This window comes from Mesoplodon densirostris, chromosome X (assembly GCF_025265405.1).
Source record: "Mesoplodon densirostris isolate mMesDen1 chromosome X, mMesDen1 primary haplotype, whole genome shotgun sequence".
NCBI classification, from domain to species: domain Eukaryota; kingdom Metazoa; phylum Chordata; class Mammalia; order Artiodactyla; family Ziphiidae; genus Mesoplodon; species Mesoplodon densirostris.
Window position 1 is genome coordinate 5,955,029 of NC_082681.1, and position 18,550 is coordinate 5,973,578.

Here is an 18,550-nt window from a genome sequence, read left to right on the forward strand (position 1 = left end):
CAAGCCACCCCAGCAAGTGGAGTCGCTTCTCTCCACCTCCCTCAGCCATCCTGTGCTCCCGCCCGCGCACACCCACCCACACTCGGGGTGTCCCGCTCGGCCGCACCCAGCTGCAGAAGCGCGGCGGGGCGAAGCCCCCGGCCCGAAGTGCGTCTGTTTGCTCAGGTTCCGACGACTTCAGGGCAGTTTTCTGCAAGCTAATCCTATTAGTGTCTGCTCAGTCCGAATTTAATCACGGATCAAAATCAGACCGTATGGCCGGCCAGCTTTCCAAGCGGCTTCGGACACGCTGCATCGGGACGGAGCCTGGCCGAGCCAACTGGCCGTGAAAAGTATTTGGCGGCGCTCCGGGGTGCTTCCCGCCCGCCCTCGCTGGCGCCGGGCGCCGGGCTGTGCTGCCGCTCCGAGGCCTGGAAGCTCGGGGCGCGGGGGCGCTGGGAGCTCCGGGCAGGAGCCCAGTCGGGGCTGCCTCGAGCCGCCAGCTCTGCTCGGGGCTGCTCTCCAGAGGAGAATTTGGCAGGGGAGGGAGCGAAAGGCGGCGGGCTCGGCGCGCGCACACTCCACACTCCCGCTCGGTGGCGGCAAACTGGGTACGGGTGGGGTTGGGGGAAATCCTGCGCCCAGCGCCCACTGCCGACTGGCCCGAGCTCTGGGAGCCGGTATGCGAAGGCAGCGTCGCCGGTGGCATCCGGGCTGCAAGCGGCCCGGGGTGCGCCGGGTCGGAGCGGGAGCCTCCCGGTAGCCCGGCGCGGCCGGGGGATCCCTCGTGGCCCGCGCCCCTCTGCCTTCCCTCCTCGGTACTCGACTGTCCCTGCCCGATTCCAGACGCCCGGCGGGCGCCGGGGTTCAGGCACAGGCCACAGTCCCGGGCGATGCGAGCTGCGCTCAGCTCGGCCCAGCCAGTCCGAGAAGGGGGCGACCACGCGCAGCGCCAGGTGGGCCGTGTGCTCGGAGCAAACTTCGGGGTCCCTCGGCTCTCAGTATCCCCGGGCCCCCACTTCTCCGCGACGGGGACCACAAGTGTGGGCCACAAGTGCAGCCCGGCGCCCCCCAGAGCACTCGGACCTCCCGCGCCCGCCCTCAGCCTTACCGTGCTGCGGAGCTCCCGCGGCGGCGGCGGGGGCAGTGCCCGAGGGGCGGGCGGCCACCGGCACGGGCAGCCTGGCCTCCGGCGCCCGCCGAGCGGCCCGGCCCGATTGCAGATCACCTCTGGCTAGCGGCCGGTGCCCCCGCGCCCGCCCGCCTCCGGCCGCTTCAGCTCGCAGCCAAGTTCATGCCGGCGGCGCTGCAGCGGCGGCCTCAATCTGCTCGCTCCATTCCCACCGCCCGGCTCCGCGCCGCGCGCCCGGAAGGTGGAGTTTCGGGGGTTTAAGTTACTGATAGGCATTTCTCACTGCTGTGTCACTCGGGGAGGAGGAGACACGCACGCCGCACACTCACACACCCTCACACTCGCGGCGACGAGCGGCTCTGGCCTTAAAGGGGAAGCCACGCCGCCCCGCCCGCGACCCCGTCGGCCCCGAGCTCCGAAACGCCGAGTTTCCAGGCCCGAAGGGGGCCGGGGTTAGCAGAAGCGCGGCGGCTGCCCGAGGGGCCTACCGGGCCCTCCGGCCACTCTTTAGAAGGGAAAGCGGCCGCAGGCTGGCTTCGCCGCGGTTGCCTCGTTTCTCCACTCAACTCGAGCCAGGGCAGCCGGGAAGCAGCGGGAGGGAAGGAAGGGGCACGGGCGCACTCACCTCGGTGGCTCCGCACGCAGCGGGAGGCGGCCGGTGCCTTAGGTGGCAGGTGGCCCTCCTAGACGGTGCGCTGCTGGCGAGAGGCGACAGTGGGGTGACCGTGCGCCCCCGGGCACGAGCGGATGGAGCTCGCCCGAGGGCGGCAGGCGGAGCCCCGCGCGCTCGGGAAGCCGGCTCACGGCAGGTAGACTTCCCGCTTCTGGGCCGAGCGAGCTGGTGAGCGGCGCGCGCCCCTGACGGACGCGGAACGAGCAGGGAGAGCGGGAGAGCCAGCACTCACCGGCGACAGGGCCAGAGAGCGCTCCAGACGGACCGAGACCGAGGGAGACGGCAGACAGGGAGAGACCGAATCCCCGAGAAGCCCTGGCGAGAGAGAGAAAGAGAATGAGAGAGATGGCAGCTCCCCGAAGGACCCCCGATCGTCACCCGGACCGGGGTGTCAGCGTCAAGTAGCCAGTTCCATCCGCCTCCCCCTTTTTCCGTCCTCGGCGGAGACCGACCTCGAGCAGCGGCCGGGCCTCCTCCCCCTCGCCCCGGAAGGGTGCTCACCTTCCGCGGACGGCTGCGGGCAGAGGAGCGCCGGTCTCACGGCCGCCGCGTCTGCCCGCTGGCTCCCGCCCAGACGGCCAAGGCGACCCGCTGTGACGGCAGTGGGGACCAGGGCTCTCAGGTGGCGACTGCCGAACTGCACCCGCCCCGCTCCTGGCCTAGCGGCCCCCCTCCCCCCGGCAAGCCCCCGCCCCCTCCTCCTCCGTGCACTCCCCGCCCCCGCCGCCGCCCAGGTGCGGACCCTGTCTGTGCCGCCCGCCGAGGAGCCCGGGCGCGCCAGCCAGTCTCCCGCCTCTCTGGCCTCGGGCCGGCGGAGCCCCAGCGGGAGCTGGGCCGGCCTGGCCTCTCGCAGCGCGGGGTTATCCCAGGGCAGACACCTGCGGCTTCTGCAGGAACACGGGTTCCTCGTGAGCTGCCCGGCGGCGAGCAGGAGCGCGCCGTCCTCCCTCTGCCCGGGCGCCGAGGCCGGTTGCTCCTCTCCCCGTCTCCCCGGGGGCTGGCCCGCGCCCCTCCTCCGGGGTCTCTAACCGGGCTGCGTTTCCTAACCTGCACTTCCCGGGTGGCGGCAGGGAGGAGCTCAGCTCGGGGACGCCGTGTCCGGTCCGACAGCAGCAGCGCCGAGCGCAGCCCCAGAGCGGGCTCCGGGCTCCTGCCTGCACCTCTGAGGAGCGACCTGTCACCAGCACATCTGGTCACACTCGGCCGAGCTGCGGGCCTGGAATAAAGGGGTGGGCCAACCGCCCACGCGGCCCCTCCTTCCCTCCACGCCCACGCCCTCGGCCCGCGGGAAGCGCGGGGCCCCCTCCCAGAACCGAGCGAAGTCCTTTCGTGGGCTGCGTAGGCGCGACGGAGCCGGGCGCTTGCCTCTGAGCGTTTGCCCAAGTTTCCTGACTGAGGAGCAGCGTCCGGGCCCCACTGCCGGGCACAGGTGTCGGACTCCTCCTCCGCGGTCCGGTCTGGGTAGCGGGGCGAGCGCAGCCCAGCAGGCGCGGCTCAGCCGGGGTACTGGGAAGGAATCCACCTTGGCCGGGCTCAGCCTGAGCTGCCCTGGAGAAGGCCAGCGGCCAGGAGAGGGTATTGCTTTCCGGTGACTGAACTGATCGCAGCCCTCACCTTCACTCCCGACAAGGCCGCGATGGAGTCCCCGTCCCTGGCCTGTTGGGCTACTGCGGGGAGAGGGGTGGTCAGCCTAGAGCGAGTTCGTGTCGGCCGGCTTCCCGCGGGCCGAGGGCGAGTTCGTGTCTTGAAGGAAATCGGATTAAACAAAACGGAACCAGGGATAACTGTATCTATTACCGAGCATGACCCAGTGCTTTTAAAATTTGATTCCCGCCCGCCTTAAAGTGCACTGGTCCCAGAGGTGGAAAATGGGGATCTGTTCCCAGAAACCTTCACTCCATCCTCATGTCCCTTCCCGTCTGCTTCCCCAGTGGAGCGGGTGATGCCCACTCCCCCCGTGGGTCCCGGGAGCCTGTGAGATCACAGACGCACCTGTGCCAGAGGATCAACGACCCGTTTCGCACCACCAGCTGGATGGCTGCTGGATATCTTGAGCTCCACGCCGCCTGAGCTGAGCTCCTGATCATCTCTGAAACTGGCTTCTCCCATGGTCTGCCACCCGAGTTCATGATGGCTCCATCCTGCAAATTGCCCAGGCTGAATTCTCTAAATTTGTTTTCTCTTTTGCTCACACCCCACATCCAGAGAAGCAGACAGTTCTGTTGTCTCCATCTTCAAGATGCATCCACACTCCCAGCCTTCTCCCCCCGTCCACTGCTACCCTCTGGGCTCAGCCACCAGCATCTCCCACCTGGATTATTCCAGTAGCCACCTAACAGGTTGCCATTTCCTACCTCCCTCATCCTCCCCTCCCCACCCCAGTGTGGTCTCTGTTCTCTGAGCACCTGCAGCAGCTCCTCTGTAAACTAAAGTGCTTCTGGTGGCCTAGCAGACATGCCCCCATCCCCCCACCTGGATGACATCATCTTCCTTCTTGCCCTTGCTCTCGCCCTGCCCCAGGCCTCCTGACTCTTCCTCAACACACCAGGCACATCCCTCCTTAGGCCTTTGCACTGGCTGTTCCCTCTGTTGGAATGCACTTCCCCAGATATCCACTGGGCCAGCTCCCTCATTTCCTTTCATCTTGACACAAATGTCACCTGGACAACCTATGTAACAATTCAAAGCCCCACACCCATCTCTGGCACTTCCTCTCCCCTTCCCTGCTTTGTTTTCTCTTTAGTACTTAATGCTAGCTGACCTCCTCTATAGGTTAGATCCCAAGAGGGCCACGATCAGTGTCTGTTTTGCTCACTGCTGTATTCCTAGCTCCTGGCACTGTACCTGGCAGGGAATATCTGCTGACTGAATGTTAGTAGAATTCTATTTTCCTGGAACTTTTCAGGAAACTCTGGGGGCCACAGGATTGTACACATATGCTGGGGAAGGGACCCAGAGCTGTCATTACATTTTCAGGAGGTTCGTGACGTCCTTAAGAAGGATGGAGGTCAGGCAAAGAGCTTTGCATTCACGTGATGAAACCAGTCCCAGGTCATGTCACCAAGGGGCACTGTGGCCCAGATGTGTTGTGATTCTTTCAGTTACTGCTGGAAACAGAGGTTCCCTTCTAGCTGTCACCTTGGGTATTCCAAGTTTGATGGAGAAATGGGAGGGGAGACCAGGGACAGTGAGGGTGAGGGCTTTGTTCTCATTGAGTAGACTGGCTGGGAGACCCTTTTGTCACTCCAGATGGGGACCAGGTCTGGAGCTAACAGCTTCCTCCATGTATCAAGGTGTACCATGTACTTTACCTGCATGAGTCCATGTACCCATTGTGGTGCTAGCCATTGTCATCTCCGTGTTCTCGATGAGGAAGTGGGAGGCTCGGAGAGGCTAAGGGGCATGTCCCGGGTCAAGCAGCTGGAGAGTGGCCGAGCAGTAAGCAACTGGGCCTCAAAACTTGGGCTGCTTCCACCTGCCACGTGGCCACTCATGTTTAGCCTGTGCAGCCCTGGCCAGCGGGTCCAGGCAAGGAAAGGAATCCCACAGGTTCTCCAGGGGCTGCCCTTCTCCTGGGGGAATCTCCTGGCCCTGTTGCTGCAAAGCTGCCAAGCAAAGGGTTGGGCTTGGGCTATGGGGGTCCAGGAGTACCCTGCCAAGGCCAGTGTGGGCCCTGCCTTTGGTCTGACCCAAACCTGGAGCTCAAGAGATATGAAAACAATCAGCAGCCACCTGTCATTCACAGGCATAGTCCTGTGAACATACACGAAGTTTTCCCAAGTTTATGTGACAGATGTTGGGACCTTAACTGGGCAGCTTCTGGAATTCTGTGTGTGGCCTGCACAGGTAGGGGCCCATGGAGAACAGGCATGCTGAGTGCCAGTAAGAAACACACATCCAGTTGCACTGTTCATCGTTACACCCTTGTTCCAAAGCCTCCTGTGGCTCCCTACTGCCCACAGCTCTAAATGTCAACTCCTCAGCCTGGTGTTCCACAGGTGGCCCCAGCCTCCATGTCCAGATTCATCTTCTGGTGTTTTCACACATGCTTCTGGGCCTCCTGCCCGGCTGGACTGTTGATTGGACATCAAACAACTCTGGTTCTTCCGGCCTCTCTACCTTTGCTTATGTATTTCCCATGCCTAGAATGCCAGCTCTCCTGTCAAAATCCCACCTGACTTTCAGGGCTCATCTCAAAAGGCTCATCCTCCGTGAAGCCTGGCCCAAGTTGCAGCACAGCACTGGTGCCCTCCCTCCCTCGCTCCGCCAGCCACGAGCCTGACTGTACCTCTCTGACTCTGCAGGCCTTTGCCCTAAGCTCTTCCCATTTCACTATTTTACCAGAGACGTTTGGGGTTCCCTCAAAGCTTCCCTGATGAACTCACTGCTGACCCATGGCTGGGGCAAAGGGGGGTTCAGGGTGCCCTGCAAATGATGGAATCTGGACCCAGAGGGAAGAAATGGGGTGATGCACGTCGCAGGGCTCACCACAACACCTGACGTTTCCCACCCATCCCCCAGCTGCTGCGCATGTGCAGAGGCTGTTGGCTGTGCCCACCTGGAGGTCACCCCTCCACCTGCTCCTCCGGCCTCTCCCCTGGCTCCTGGCCCCCTGCAGCTCTGTGCACCCCCCCCGCCCTTCCCGCCATGCAGAGGCCAGAGGCCACAGCCCACAGCCCAGGCTCTGAGCCCTAGGCTCCTGGAGCATCCGCTCAGGGCTTCTTAACTCCTCCGCTGCGTAGAGTCCTAAGCCCGATGACCAGCGTTTTCTGATCCCAGTGGACTGGAGGCCACAAGCAACAGTCACCTGGACAGACAAATGCCCGTGGGGAGGCCCAGGGTGGTGACTGGCCCACGCAGAGGAAGTACACCTTGACCTGGGAGGCTGGCGGCCGTGCTGTAAGGATCTGCCACCTCCCAGCTGTAGAAGCTCCTGAGCCTCGGGTGTCTCCTTTGTCAAATGGGGTCATAGTGGGACCTGCCGTACTGGGGTGTAGTCAGAGTTGCAACCCTCTCTGTAGGGGACACCCCTTGGCAGGGCACCTGGCCCATAGGTTGTTTGTCCTCAGAGAAGAGGCTACTGTTATGTACCCCAAACACCCCCAAAGACAGGAGGCAGGTATTGAATGAGAGATGTTGGCTTTAAGGTGAAACATGTTAGGATGAAAGCCCGGTGCTGTATGTGTGTCGGAACCCTGTACGACACCGGGCAAATGGTGAGTGTTTTGATATGTCTGGCAAAAGGTGATTCTGTGCCAGGTGAGGAACCAGATTGGGGCACTCGCAGAGCACACGTGGCATTTCTCCCTGGTGGGGTGGACGAGAGCCACTGGGAAATCATTTTGATTTGAAGTATTATTTTGAGTTGAATTATTTCTCTTCACCATGCTCTGAAACAATTTTAATTTTCTCAGGGACGTTGGTGGTGGTAGGAATTTTTAAGACTCACAATAGAAACAAATGGGAAATTGTTAAAATATTGATTGTAATTTCCTGGTGACTTCACTGTTTAAAAAATAGGAACCTTTAAGAAAAAAAGCCCTCATTAGCAAGCGAGCAGTTAATTAAAGGGCTGTAGAATGGCTTGCATTGATTTCACCATGAAACCAGAAAGCCGTGGCTACAAGTCAATTTTTCCCCTGCAGCTCCTTGCTTACCATAAATGCCACTTCCAGAATGCCACAGGTAATATCATCAAAGCATAGATAAGGACGGGAAATGGTTATTGGAACAGAGATGGATAAATAATTTAGGGAATTAACGTAAATCCAGATGGCTGCCAGTTTTCCTCTTGCACCCTACATACAACTGAAAGACACTGTCAGAGCTTTTATATAGAAAAAAGTATGCAGATGGCTTGCTAATTATTACTCTTTATGCAATGACATTTTTTTCCAATAGCACAGGCACGACTCAGGCCCCACATGGGAAGAGGCTCCATCGACTATTCTAGGACCCTTCAGACCATTTGCAATTTTGTGATTAGGAAAAAAACACACACACACAACAAAACCCAGGCCTGTGGCTGTCCTAGCAACCAGCTAGGCTACTGCTGCACCATCACTACAACCATTCAGAAGGTTAATATGACGTAACACCAGGGAACCAGCCAGAGCCCAGCATCGAGCAGGCATGCTATCCAGGCAGACGTCAGCGGGAGCGGGGGGGGGGGGGACAAAAAACGGACAACGTGCTCCCGCTCTTCTACATTTGGAAACACAATCATCTTAACAATAAAAGCAGCCCAAACTCTGGGTACACCAGTCCCTGTGCTTCACATCGTGAGCTCAATGAAGCCTCATAAGAACTAATTTCAGAGTTGAGCAAACTGAGGCTCAGAGACATTCAGCAACTTGTCTGAGATCACACAGCTACTCACTGGTGAAACCGAGATTCGAATGTCCTAGGTGGCCTGGGACCCAGCAGCCTCCACAAAATCCCATTAAGACAAAGCTCACCAGGGGATTGGGAAGGAACACGCACTTCTTCACATGTTACCAGCTCTGAGCCCAGTGCTTTGGTGCTTTGCTAGTTGGCTGGCTTGCACCAGCTCATGAGAAAGGACTGCTACATCTTTAGCAATTTTGTGGACTTGTTGATGACTCTTCGGTAGCTTGAAATTGGCTGTGGTGGAAGTAGCTACACGACAGAAATGGGCAAATGCTGCAAATCAAGGCTGGTTGTAAACACTTACCAACATTCCATTGCATGCGGGCATTAGAGCCAGACTGCCCGGTTCAAATCCTGGGCCCACTGCTTACCATGTGGCCTGGGGCAAGTTTCCTAGTCTGCAACATGGAGATACCACAGTGCGTGTCTCATCGGCTTGTTGCAAGAGTTAAACATAATAATCCATGTAAAAGCACCTGGCACAATAGAAGTGATGGGCTAGTGTTAGTTGTAAAAATAAGTGTACTGCAACTACTAATTATTACTATTACTACTATTATTATATTAGGCAGCCATCCACTTTCATCTAGAGTCCAGCAACATGTCGTAAATATTCTCCCTGCCTCTGGTCTCGTACACTCCAGTGCATCCTCCTCACAGTAGCTAGGGTAAATTTCTAGAATACAGATTTTATGTCATTCCTCCCTTTTGCTCAAAATATTTCTATGGCTCCCTATTACCCTCAGGGAAAAGTCGCTGCTCCAAAATACCAAAATCTCTTAGTCTGCTCGGGCTGCCATAACAAAGTACCACAGTCTGGGGGCTTAAACAACAGAAATGCATTATCTCCCAGTTCTGGAGGCCAGATGTCTGAGATCAAGGTGTGGGCAGGCTTGGTTCTTTCTGAAGGCTGTAAGGGAAGGCTTTGCTCCAGGCATCTCTCCTTGGCTTGTAGATGGCTATCATCTCCCTGTGTCTCTTTACATTTTCTTCTTTCACTGCATGCCCTGTGTCCAAATTTCCCCATTTTTATAAGGACACGGGCAGTGCTGGATTAGGGTCCCACCCTACAGCAGCATCACCTCACCTCAACTTAATTAATTACATCTGTGGTGGTCCTAGTTCCAAATAAAGTCACATTCTGAAGTACTGGCAGTTAGAACATCAACATATGAATTTTTATGGGACACAATTCAACCCATCACAGTCTGCCCTCTGGCCTCCCCCAAAGTTTGTGTCTTTCTCACATGAAAAATACATCCAACATCCCATCCCAACATCCGCAAAAGTCTTAACCCAATTCAGCATCAACTGTCAGTCCAAAATCTCATCCACATGTCATCTAAATCAGGTATGGGTGAGACTCAGGGTATCATTCATCCTGGGCCAAAATTCCTCTTCATTTGTGAACTTGTGAAACCAAGCAACAAGTTATCTGCTTCCAAGATGGGTGTAAAGGTTATTTTGTTTTTCCTTTGAATCCAGCTTTTTTTTTCTTAGAAATATATTGGAGACATTTTTTCAAATAAAGAGGTAAAGATCTATGTTAACATTTGTAATGTCTTCATAGTATTGCATTTCATGTGTCTTAGCATTTATTTAACTTAACATATACTAATAAGTATTCAAGTTGTTTTCAACCTTTGGCCATTATGAACAGGATGTATCTTTGAATTAAAATCTGCAATCACACACAAATATGAAAAATTTTAGACTACTTCATGCTGTGAGTCACAAATACTAGATAAATGCTCCAGTGGGTAATGGTACTTATTTTATAAACATTTGAAACTGTAATTCCACTCGGCATTATATGTATGTTTCTCCATTAGCTCAGAATATTTCACATTTCCCCTCACGTATTCCTTTAGAGGAGTTAAAAGGTGGTCATTTCTATCTACATTTAACATACTGAGTTCCAGTTGAAGCATCCAAAGTTATAAACGTGGGAGAGGCAATACTAACAAAATCTAAGGAACATAGTTGCTTGCATCTACTTTGTGTTCTTTCCAATGGACCGGAGCTTTCCCCTGGTTCTTGGTGTGGGAGGATCCCTGGGGAATTAACTAGCCTGATTTCTCATTCCTGTCTCTTTTCCTTCAACTGTAGTGATCTTTTCTGTCTTCATCCAATATCTCCTTTAAACTTGGCTGATGTCAGAATACCTCCTATTAGTCCCCCGTTGATTGTAATCACTTCTCTGTTCTAAAGTGCCTTTGCAATTAAATACAGCATTCATTGAGAGTTTATTTTGTAATCTTGAAGTTTATGTGGGTATCTCTGTTCTTCTCTAGTCTGTAAACTGGTCATCAGAGACCCAAGATGCTATTTATTTGGAATCCCCTAAAGGCACCTCGCACTTTAAATAACACACATATTGAATATAGTATTTTAAACTATACTGTGTCTATACAGCAATGAGAAATATTTTAGCTTTTGGACACCATCAATACTTTCTCATTATATTATGTAAAACTATTTATTTACTGTATTAATTAATTTAAAGAGAGAGGGTACTTCAGGTAGTTTTCAGTTCTACTTTGAGTTCATTTTGGAGAAGCGATTTGAAATACAAAATCCATGATTTGGATTTTTTGTTTTTTAATTTTCTTTTGGCTGCGTTGCGTTTTCGTTGCTGTGCACGGGCTTTTCTCTAGTTGTGGCAAGCAGGGGCTACTCTTCATGGCGGTGCATGAGCTTCTCATTGTGGTGGCTTCTCTTGTTGCGGAGCATGGGCTCTAGGCACGCGGGCTCAGTAGTTGTGGCTCGCGGGCTCTAGAGCACAGGCTCAGTAGTTGTGGTGCACGGGCTCAGTTGCTCTGCGGCATGTGGGATCTTCCCGGACCAGGGCTCGAACCCGTGTCCCCTGCATTGGTAGGTGGGTTCTCAACCACTTCACCACCAGGGAAGCCCCAAAATCCATGATTTTTGAATGTTGAAAACCATTAGACTAGAATGAAAGAAATATATGGAGCTGTATTACATATAAATATTATTATAGCATGGTTTTTTAAAAATGCTTGATAGTTAAGTCAATCTCATTTGATTTTTTATGTTAGTTACTATAGCATTTTTTGAAGTACCTTTTAGCAAAAATGCATACCGTTATACAATTTGTCCAGCTTTTGAATACAATTTTCCATACTTTCAAAAGAGATCAAATGATGGCAATACAGTTTGGAAATCCTTGTCACAGATCCATTTCTTAGGATTTTCATCTCAGAAATGTTGACTTCCATAAGCATTAGGACCATACTTACTTGATAAATGCATTGTTGGGACATACTTTTTATTTTTATGGTAGAAAGAAAATGGCAAAAACATATTGTCATTCACATTTCAAGTCCATTCCTGTCTCTGGAGCTGTGCTCTGGCCCCATTTAGCCCATCGATTGGTTCTGCCACTCGCAGCGTCGGTTCCAGAGGCTTGTAGCGCTGTTCCCATACTTAGGAGACATCGCAGAAGGGTCCCTGACATCGTTTCCTATCAATGGGTGGCAGAATTCCGAACGGAGGAAAGGACCTGGCCCTCGGCAAGCCAGCCAGCTGCCAAGGCTGACAGAGTGCTGCGGCTTCACTTTAGGTCTTCAGTGCGTTAAAGGCTTTGCCTTCTGTAACCACAGCTCCCATGGATCAGGATCTTTTCTGAACAGTGAGTTGTATATACCTGGAATCTGCTAGTGTTGGAGGGTCTCCCACAGAGGTGGGGGGGGCGGCTGTGGCTCACCGTGGGGACAAGGACACTGGCCAACGTTATTTTTATGTGCTAACTTGACTGGGTTAAGGGAGGTCCAGAGAGCTGGTAAAGCCTTATTTCTGGGTGTGTCTGCGAGGGTATTTGTGGAAGATATTTGCATTTGAATTAGTAGACTAAGCAAAGAGATCTGCCCTCAGCAGTGTGCGTGGGCATCATGCAATCCATAGAGAGCCCAAATGAAACAGGTGAAGAAAGGGCGGATTCCCTCTCTCCTCTTGAGCTCAGATGTCCATCTTTTCCTGCCCTAGAACTTCAGAGCTCTTGGTTCTCCCACCTTCAGACTCTGGGACTTACCCCATTGGCTTCCTGGGTTCTCAGGCCTCCAGACTTGGACTGAATTGTACTGCTGGTTTTCCTGGGTCTCCAGCTTGCAGATGGCAGATCTGGGGGATGGGACTTCTTGGCCTCCATCTTGTGTGAGCCAATTTCTATCATAAATCTCCTCTTCTTTCTCCTATCTGTGTATCTATCTATCATCTCTTCTTGGTTCTGTTTCTCTGGAGAACCCTGACTAATACAGCGGGACAGGCAGAGGATAGCCGTTCCCATTCCAAAAGGGAGAGATTGGAAGGAAAATAGGGACCACGGGTCCCAGGAAAGTCTGAAACCTAGCAGGGAAAATTCCTTTCGATTTTAAGGCTTGCGAATAATCCTCTGGCTCAACGGTATGCCCTCCGGGTTTGTCCCTCAGCCCCCGCAAAAACAACTCAGGCAGTGGACACAGCCATCAGCTGGCTGTTCCAAAACACATTGTTCTTTCACACCTCCATGCCACGCGCTCCGTGTTCCCCGCGGACCAGAGGGCCCTCCTTTCCCTGCTCACTTGGGCCACTCCTCTCAGCCATCAGGCCTCGGCTGAAGCCTTCGTTCTCGCCTGTGTCACCTTCATGGACCACGGCCCCTCCTCCCCAAGGTCAGGAGAAGGGGCTGCCTTTTTTTTTTTTTTTTTTTCTTTTTGCGGTATGCGGGCCTCTCACTGTTGTGGCCTCTCCCGTTGCGGAGCACAGGCTCTGGATGCGCAGGCCCAGCGGCCATGGCTCACGGGCCCAGCCGCTCCGCGGCATATGGGATCCTCCCAGACCGGGGCACGAACCCGTATCCCCTGCATCGGCAGGCGAACTCTCAAACCACTGCGCCACCAGGGAGGCCCAGGGGCTGCCTTTTTACAGAAAGCACCTCCGGCGGGTGAGCTGCCGCTCCTGTGGGTCCTTACAGCCCTGGCCTGTAACTGCGGATCCGCCCACCTCCCCACTAGACTGGGTGCCTCTGGGTTTCAGGCACCAGCTGTTGTGTATCAGATTTTAGCCCAGGGCCGGGCGCAGAGCTGCTGTGCGATATGTGAATGCCTGTGTGTCTGAGTGACGAACTGCAGAAAGGAGCCTTTTCTGAACGCCTACTGTGTGCAGAGCGTTGGACTTGGGCTGGACACTCTTGAGAGGGCGAGGAGGGACCATCTCACACTCATCATTAAAGACAACAGATGTATCGCCCTGCAGAAGTGGAGGGGCCCTTGGCAGCAGGTGCTGGCACCTGACACATATTAACTCATCAGATCCTCAAACCAACCATGCGACCCTGCGACCCTGTGAGAGATTATGTAGCACAGTGTAAAGGCAAGCAACCAGGGGCCAGCCTGCTTTCAATCCAGGCTTTGCCACTTAGAAGCTGTGTGACTTTGGGCAGTTTGTGCCTCCCTCTCTGTGCCTCCGTTTCCTCTCCTGTAAAATGGGGCTAATTGGGGTACCGACCTCACGGGGTTGGAGTGAGGATTCAGTGACTTCATATCTGTCAGGTGTCAGCTGTCACTCAGCTACAGCCAGTTTCTAGCTGCTGTTGCAAAATGCTTGCCAGTGCAAAGCATGCTCATACACCCAGGGACAGGGTTGGGAAACGCGAGTCCTGTACATGAAATGACTATAGTGCACGAACAGGCAACATGGACAAATAAATGTGTGTATGTGGGGAGGGGGACAGTGACACTGGATGTCTGTTGGTGGCAGCTCCTTCAAATGATAAGAGGCCTGGCCTGGGAGGCAAGACCCCGTGTTCCCAGCTCAGTCTTGCACCTGACCCAGTGTGGGACACCGGACAAGCTCCCTTCCGTCTCTGGGCTTCACTTCTGGCTCTCCACAGGCTTGGACCTCCCATCTGCAGCATTTTCCAGAAAGTCCCCCCACTTGCTTTGGTGGTTGAGAGACCAATCCTGGGTTGCAGGCGGCCACCAATTGTGCTGTAGCTGTAGCTATGCCTTCCCATCCTGCCCCCTGGCTGCACAGTGTGTCTGCCAGCAGGGAAGCACTGCTGCCTTGCGGAATGAGTATAGATGCCACCTGGTGCAATTCGAGTAATGAAACCAAAGGGCAAGGCAGTGGCTTGCCACTCTTCCTGTGAGCTGGGCCATTCATCTCCCCAGCCCTTCCTCCTGAGCACAGAGGCAAGCAAGGCTAAGAAGATGCTTCAGTACCCAAGTGCATTCTCTCCGGGCACATCACTACCCCAGCACCTCAGGACCTAAGATGCAGTGCAGTCTTCTTGCCCCTGACATGCTGCCCGAGGCTCTTCCAAGGTGGCACTATATGGGGAATTACGGTACTGGGCATTTGCCAGGAGGAAGAGAGTGTGTGCTTTACATGGGACTGAAATGTCCCTGCTGTTCAGAGAAAGGAGATTCAGAGAAGAAGGCAAAATCAGTGCCTTTTGCAGCAGCCAAATTTCCATCTCATTGCTGTGTGCCGGCAACGTGATGCCCAGAGCCAGATCACACAGGCTGGTGTCACGTTGCATCAGCAGTAAAACAAACAGCTTTAGTAATCAAGTCCCCTGGATGCAGTGGCAGATGCCTGGCTGGCTGGGAGGGCCACAGTGATCACTTTAGATATGTGGGGTTCTAAGCAAGCGAGACATGGTGCCACACTGAGCCTTGAGGACGGCTCAGCTTCTTTCCCGTCCTGCCCCTGTCCTCAGGCCTGTCCCACAGAAGCCCTCCTTCCCAGTAGGTGTCATGTCCATTCCAGGGTCCTGGCCCTGTCTGTGAAGCCATAGCCACACACCGGTTCCTCATTCATGAAGAGCAGTGTGCCACATCACGGGCACCACGCACCATGCCACTCTGTGGGCTCAGTGAGGCTGGTGGAATCAGAGCAGAACCCTCAAGAAAGTTCTGGACTGTAAATTCTGTAGTGTGGCCATGAGGGACCGCGTTTCTCTATAGTAGGATCAACAGCAAGCAGAACATTTCCTGCCCCCGATGGAGGCATAGAACCCGCAGTGCCAACCAAACTCCATGCCAACCTCTCTTGCTCTCTGCTCAGGGCTTGTTCCTGATAATGAAATGGCCATTTTGCCTGTGTAACATTAGTGATTTATTAGTGATTATTGGTTTTCTTTTTTTTAATAATTTGTGGGCCTCCCTGGTGGCGCAGTGGTTGAGAGTCCGCCTGCCGATGCAGGGGATACGGGTTCATGCCCCGATCTGGGAGGATCCCATATGCCGCGGAGCGGCTGGGCCCGTGAGCCATGGCCGCTGGGCCTGCGCGTCCGGAGCCTGTGCTCCGCAACGGGAGAGGCCACAACAGTGAGAGGCCCGCATACCGCAAAAAGAAAAAGAAAAAAATAATAATAATAATAATTTGTTTATTTATTTATTTATTTATTTTTGGCTGCTTTGGGTCTTTGTTGCTGAGTGCGGGCTTTCTCTAGTTGCGGTGAGCGGGGGCTACTCTTTGTTGTGGTGCACGGGCTTCTCATTGTGGTGGCTTCTCTTGTTGCGGAGCATGGGCTCTAGGCACGTGGGCTTCAGTAGTTGTGGCTCGTGGGCTCTAGAGCGCAGGCTCAGTAGTTGTGGCACACGGGCTTAGTTGCTCCGCGGCATGTGGGATCTTCCCGGACCAAGGGTCCAACCCGTGTCCCCTTCATTGGCAGGCGGATTCTTAACCACTGCACCACCAGGGAAGTCCCTGATTATTGATTTTCAATTGTGGTTTCTTGGGACTGTGGGATGCAGCAAATCTAAGGCATCCTGCCTGTGGCTCTCCATCCATTTGCTTGAGGCCATGGGCTCAGATGCGAGCAGCTCATCCATGGTCCAAAGGGCCGCTTGCTGTTGCGCAATTTCCTTCCACTCACTGTCTTCCGAAGACCCCTCCCTCCCTCTTCCTCCACAGCCCTAGCTACAGATGGGAGCGGACAGGACTTTAAGTGGCGGCTCTGATGATTTCTTTCCATGGCCCTGACTGGATCCAGTTCCCACCTCTCAGGACCCGCTCTGCCCCCTTTTTCCCCAGAGGCCTCCCTCCTTTATTCTCCCTTAAAGGATTCTTACTTCTTCTGACTGTCGCTTTCTTCCCGGGCTTGGAAAGTGGTGGCCTCTGTCCTGTGGCAGGAAGCAAGCAGAAGCCCCTGGGCCAGTAGTCTGTATTGCTCGTGGCCTTGGTCCTTCCTACCAGCAGCTTCCTGGGTCTGGAAAGGATCCTAAGCGAGGTGGTTCAACTCCTTCCCCAACCCAGTCCCTGATTCCCGGCTCCAGCTTCCAGCCTGAGAAAGAGCAAGCCCTCCCGCACATGTCCTGAGCACCTTGCCCCAGCACCATACGAGACGTGGAACAAAGATCTGTTTTTTTTGTTTTCTGTTTTTTTTTTTAAAGAATGAAAAAGAAGAAAAAGGGAGGGCTATTTCAGATGTGCTTAGACTCACCTGTCTCTTACTCTAGTTCTTTCTGTGTGGAGGTTCATTAGACTTCATGCGGGTACAGCTCAAGAGTGCCTTACCCCAGGTGCTTAGCTGCACGCCTCTATCCTGGCCTCCTTTGCCGCTATGGCATGGAGGTCCAGGGCAGCTTGTTTGCCATGCGCACGCGCCGCATGATGGCCGGTTAGGCTCCCACGGAGGAAAACTGGGCAATGGGGAGAGGAGATGAGAGGTAACTGCTCCCCTTCCTCCCCCTAGTTCCAAGACATATTTCATTTGGCTTCTCAGAGGGTTTTATGGCATCAGACAACCAGTCATCCACCATGGTGCATAATTAGATATCATATCCTTGTTCTGGCTCTTCCTCCTTCCCTAGTTTGCCCCCCTGCTCACCCCAACCCCTGCTCTCTGGGCTCCCATTTCCCGATAAAGATACATGCATATAACCCTTTGTCTTAGGTTCTGCTTTCTGGGGACCCGGGTAGCTGGTACTGTGAAGGGCCTTAGACATCCTGAGGATGGGATTTGGGAGCTGGACCTCTAACTAGTAAGTGGTAATAAGGACCCCCTTTCTGGTGGAAAAAGGGGTGTGGTAACTTCTGACGTGCAGTGGCATCACAGTAATTCAGATTCTCACCTGTGAAGCATGTGGTTCTGCCCTCGAAAGCACGGGCACAACAGGAACCAGAAGGATCTGGGGGCTGTCTGGCTTTGGTTACTTTGAGAAACTTGCCGTAAAGAAAATGGCAGACGTGGGTCAGCCAACCATCAATTCAAAACAGCCTGTGAAAACTAGAGGGAAGCATTTAAAGGGATCCTTGTGTCCTTCAGCAGTAGAGCAGACCATGATGAAAATCTGACCCAATGTCAAATTGTAAAAATACAATATAGCAAAGGAGATTAAATAGAGCCTCAATAGTTTTCTGTATCAAGGTCTCAATGGGAAAACAGTGTGACTTGAAGACCTTGAATGGGGACATTTGGGTGGATAAGCCTGAGACTGTTGAACCCCTATACTCTCTGGAAACCTCCACTACCTCTCATTGCCTTCAGGGTGCTAACCAGGGTTAGCTCTCAGTGTAGCCTAAGCTTGGAAGTACAGTTCTTGTTCTGAAAGAAAGTAGCTTGCATGAGAATTGCAGAAACTGGCTAATACATGTGAGCAAGAATTGTGACAGTGCTGATGGGAGTTGGCTATTGAAGACGGTGGACCCAGGGAATTGACAGGGGAGAATTTGTTGACACTAGTGGCACTCACTTGTGCCCAGGGATTCAATGTTCAGACAAAAACATTGGGAAAGGGTCCTAATACTTTCCTGGGATGCTCCTTGAAACTTGGACAAGACAATAGCCTATAATAAATGAGATGGAGTTGCCCTAACGTTCTTGGCGTGGTAGCACAACGTTCAGAGACGTGTTAGAACAGATACATTATGTGATACCAGAAAACCTACCATTTGACTGTGTTCCTTGCGTAGGGCAAAGAATGCTTCTGTCATCAAGGCAATATATGAGAGGGGCACTGGCATATTGGAGAATCTTTGTAGGTAGCTGTCTTCTCTAGGTTCAGTGTTACAGTAGGAGATACCACCATGGAACTGAGTTCCTTTGTATCAGTGGAGATGATGAGATTCTATTGATAGAATGGCAGAGGCCAGGTGGCAACACTTAGCCATTATTGTAATGGGAAGCAAGGTCAAACTAGCAACTGGGGTGCCATACCTGCTGGGATCTGTACAATGACCAACAGACCATGTGTTCCTAGGACAGATAGGTGGATCGATAACTAGGGTGTCACTTGATTAGTGTAATTTTAAACAAAATCTAAAGCTTATGAGCAGAAGGTGGGTGTCAGCCACCACAGTGAAAACCTCAGTTTCTTATTCAGTTTCCAGATCTACGTCACTTTCCAAACCCAGAGCCCAGATTGAAC

At 53.6% G+C, this 18,550-nt stretch overlaps 1 protein-coding gene and 1 pseudogene across 10 annotated transcripts in view; both read right to left on the reverse strand.

Annotated features, from left to right (window-relative positions):
- MAMLD1 (mastermind like domain containing 1) overlaps positions 1 to 1,333 on the reverse strand; it is a 116,638-nt gene extending 115,305 nt beyond the window's left edge. For all 10 annotated transcript variants that reach the window (XM_060087661.1, XM_060087657.1, XM_060087660.1 and 7 more), the window contains exon 1: positions 1,091 to 1,333. The gene's annotated coding sequence lies outside the window, so the exon portion shown is untranslated. The remainder of the gene's footprint in view (positions 1 to 1,090) is intronic.
- Positions 1,334 to 11,279: 9,946 nt separating this feature from the next.
- On the reverse strand, positions 11,280 to 14,476 carry LOC132481466 (spermatogenesis-associated protein 17-like; annotated as a pseudogene).
- Positions 14,477 to 18,550: the final 4,074 nt, after the last annotated feature.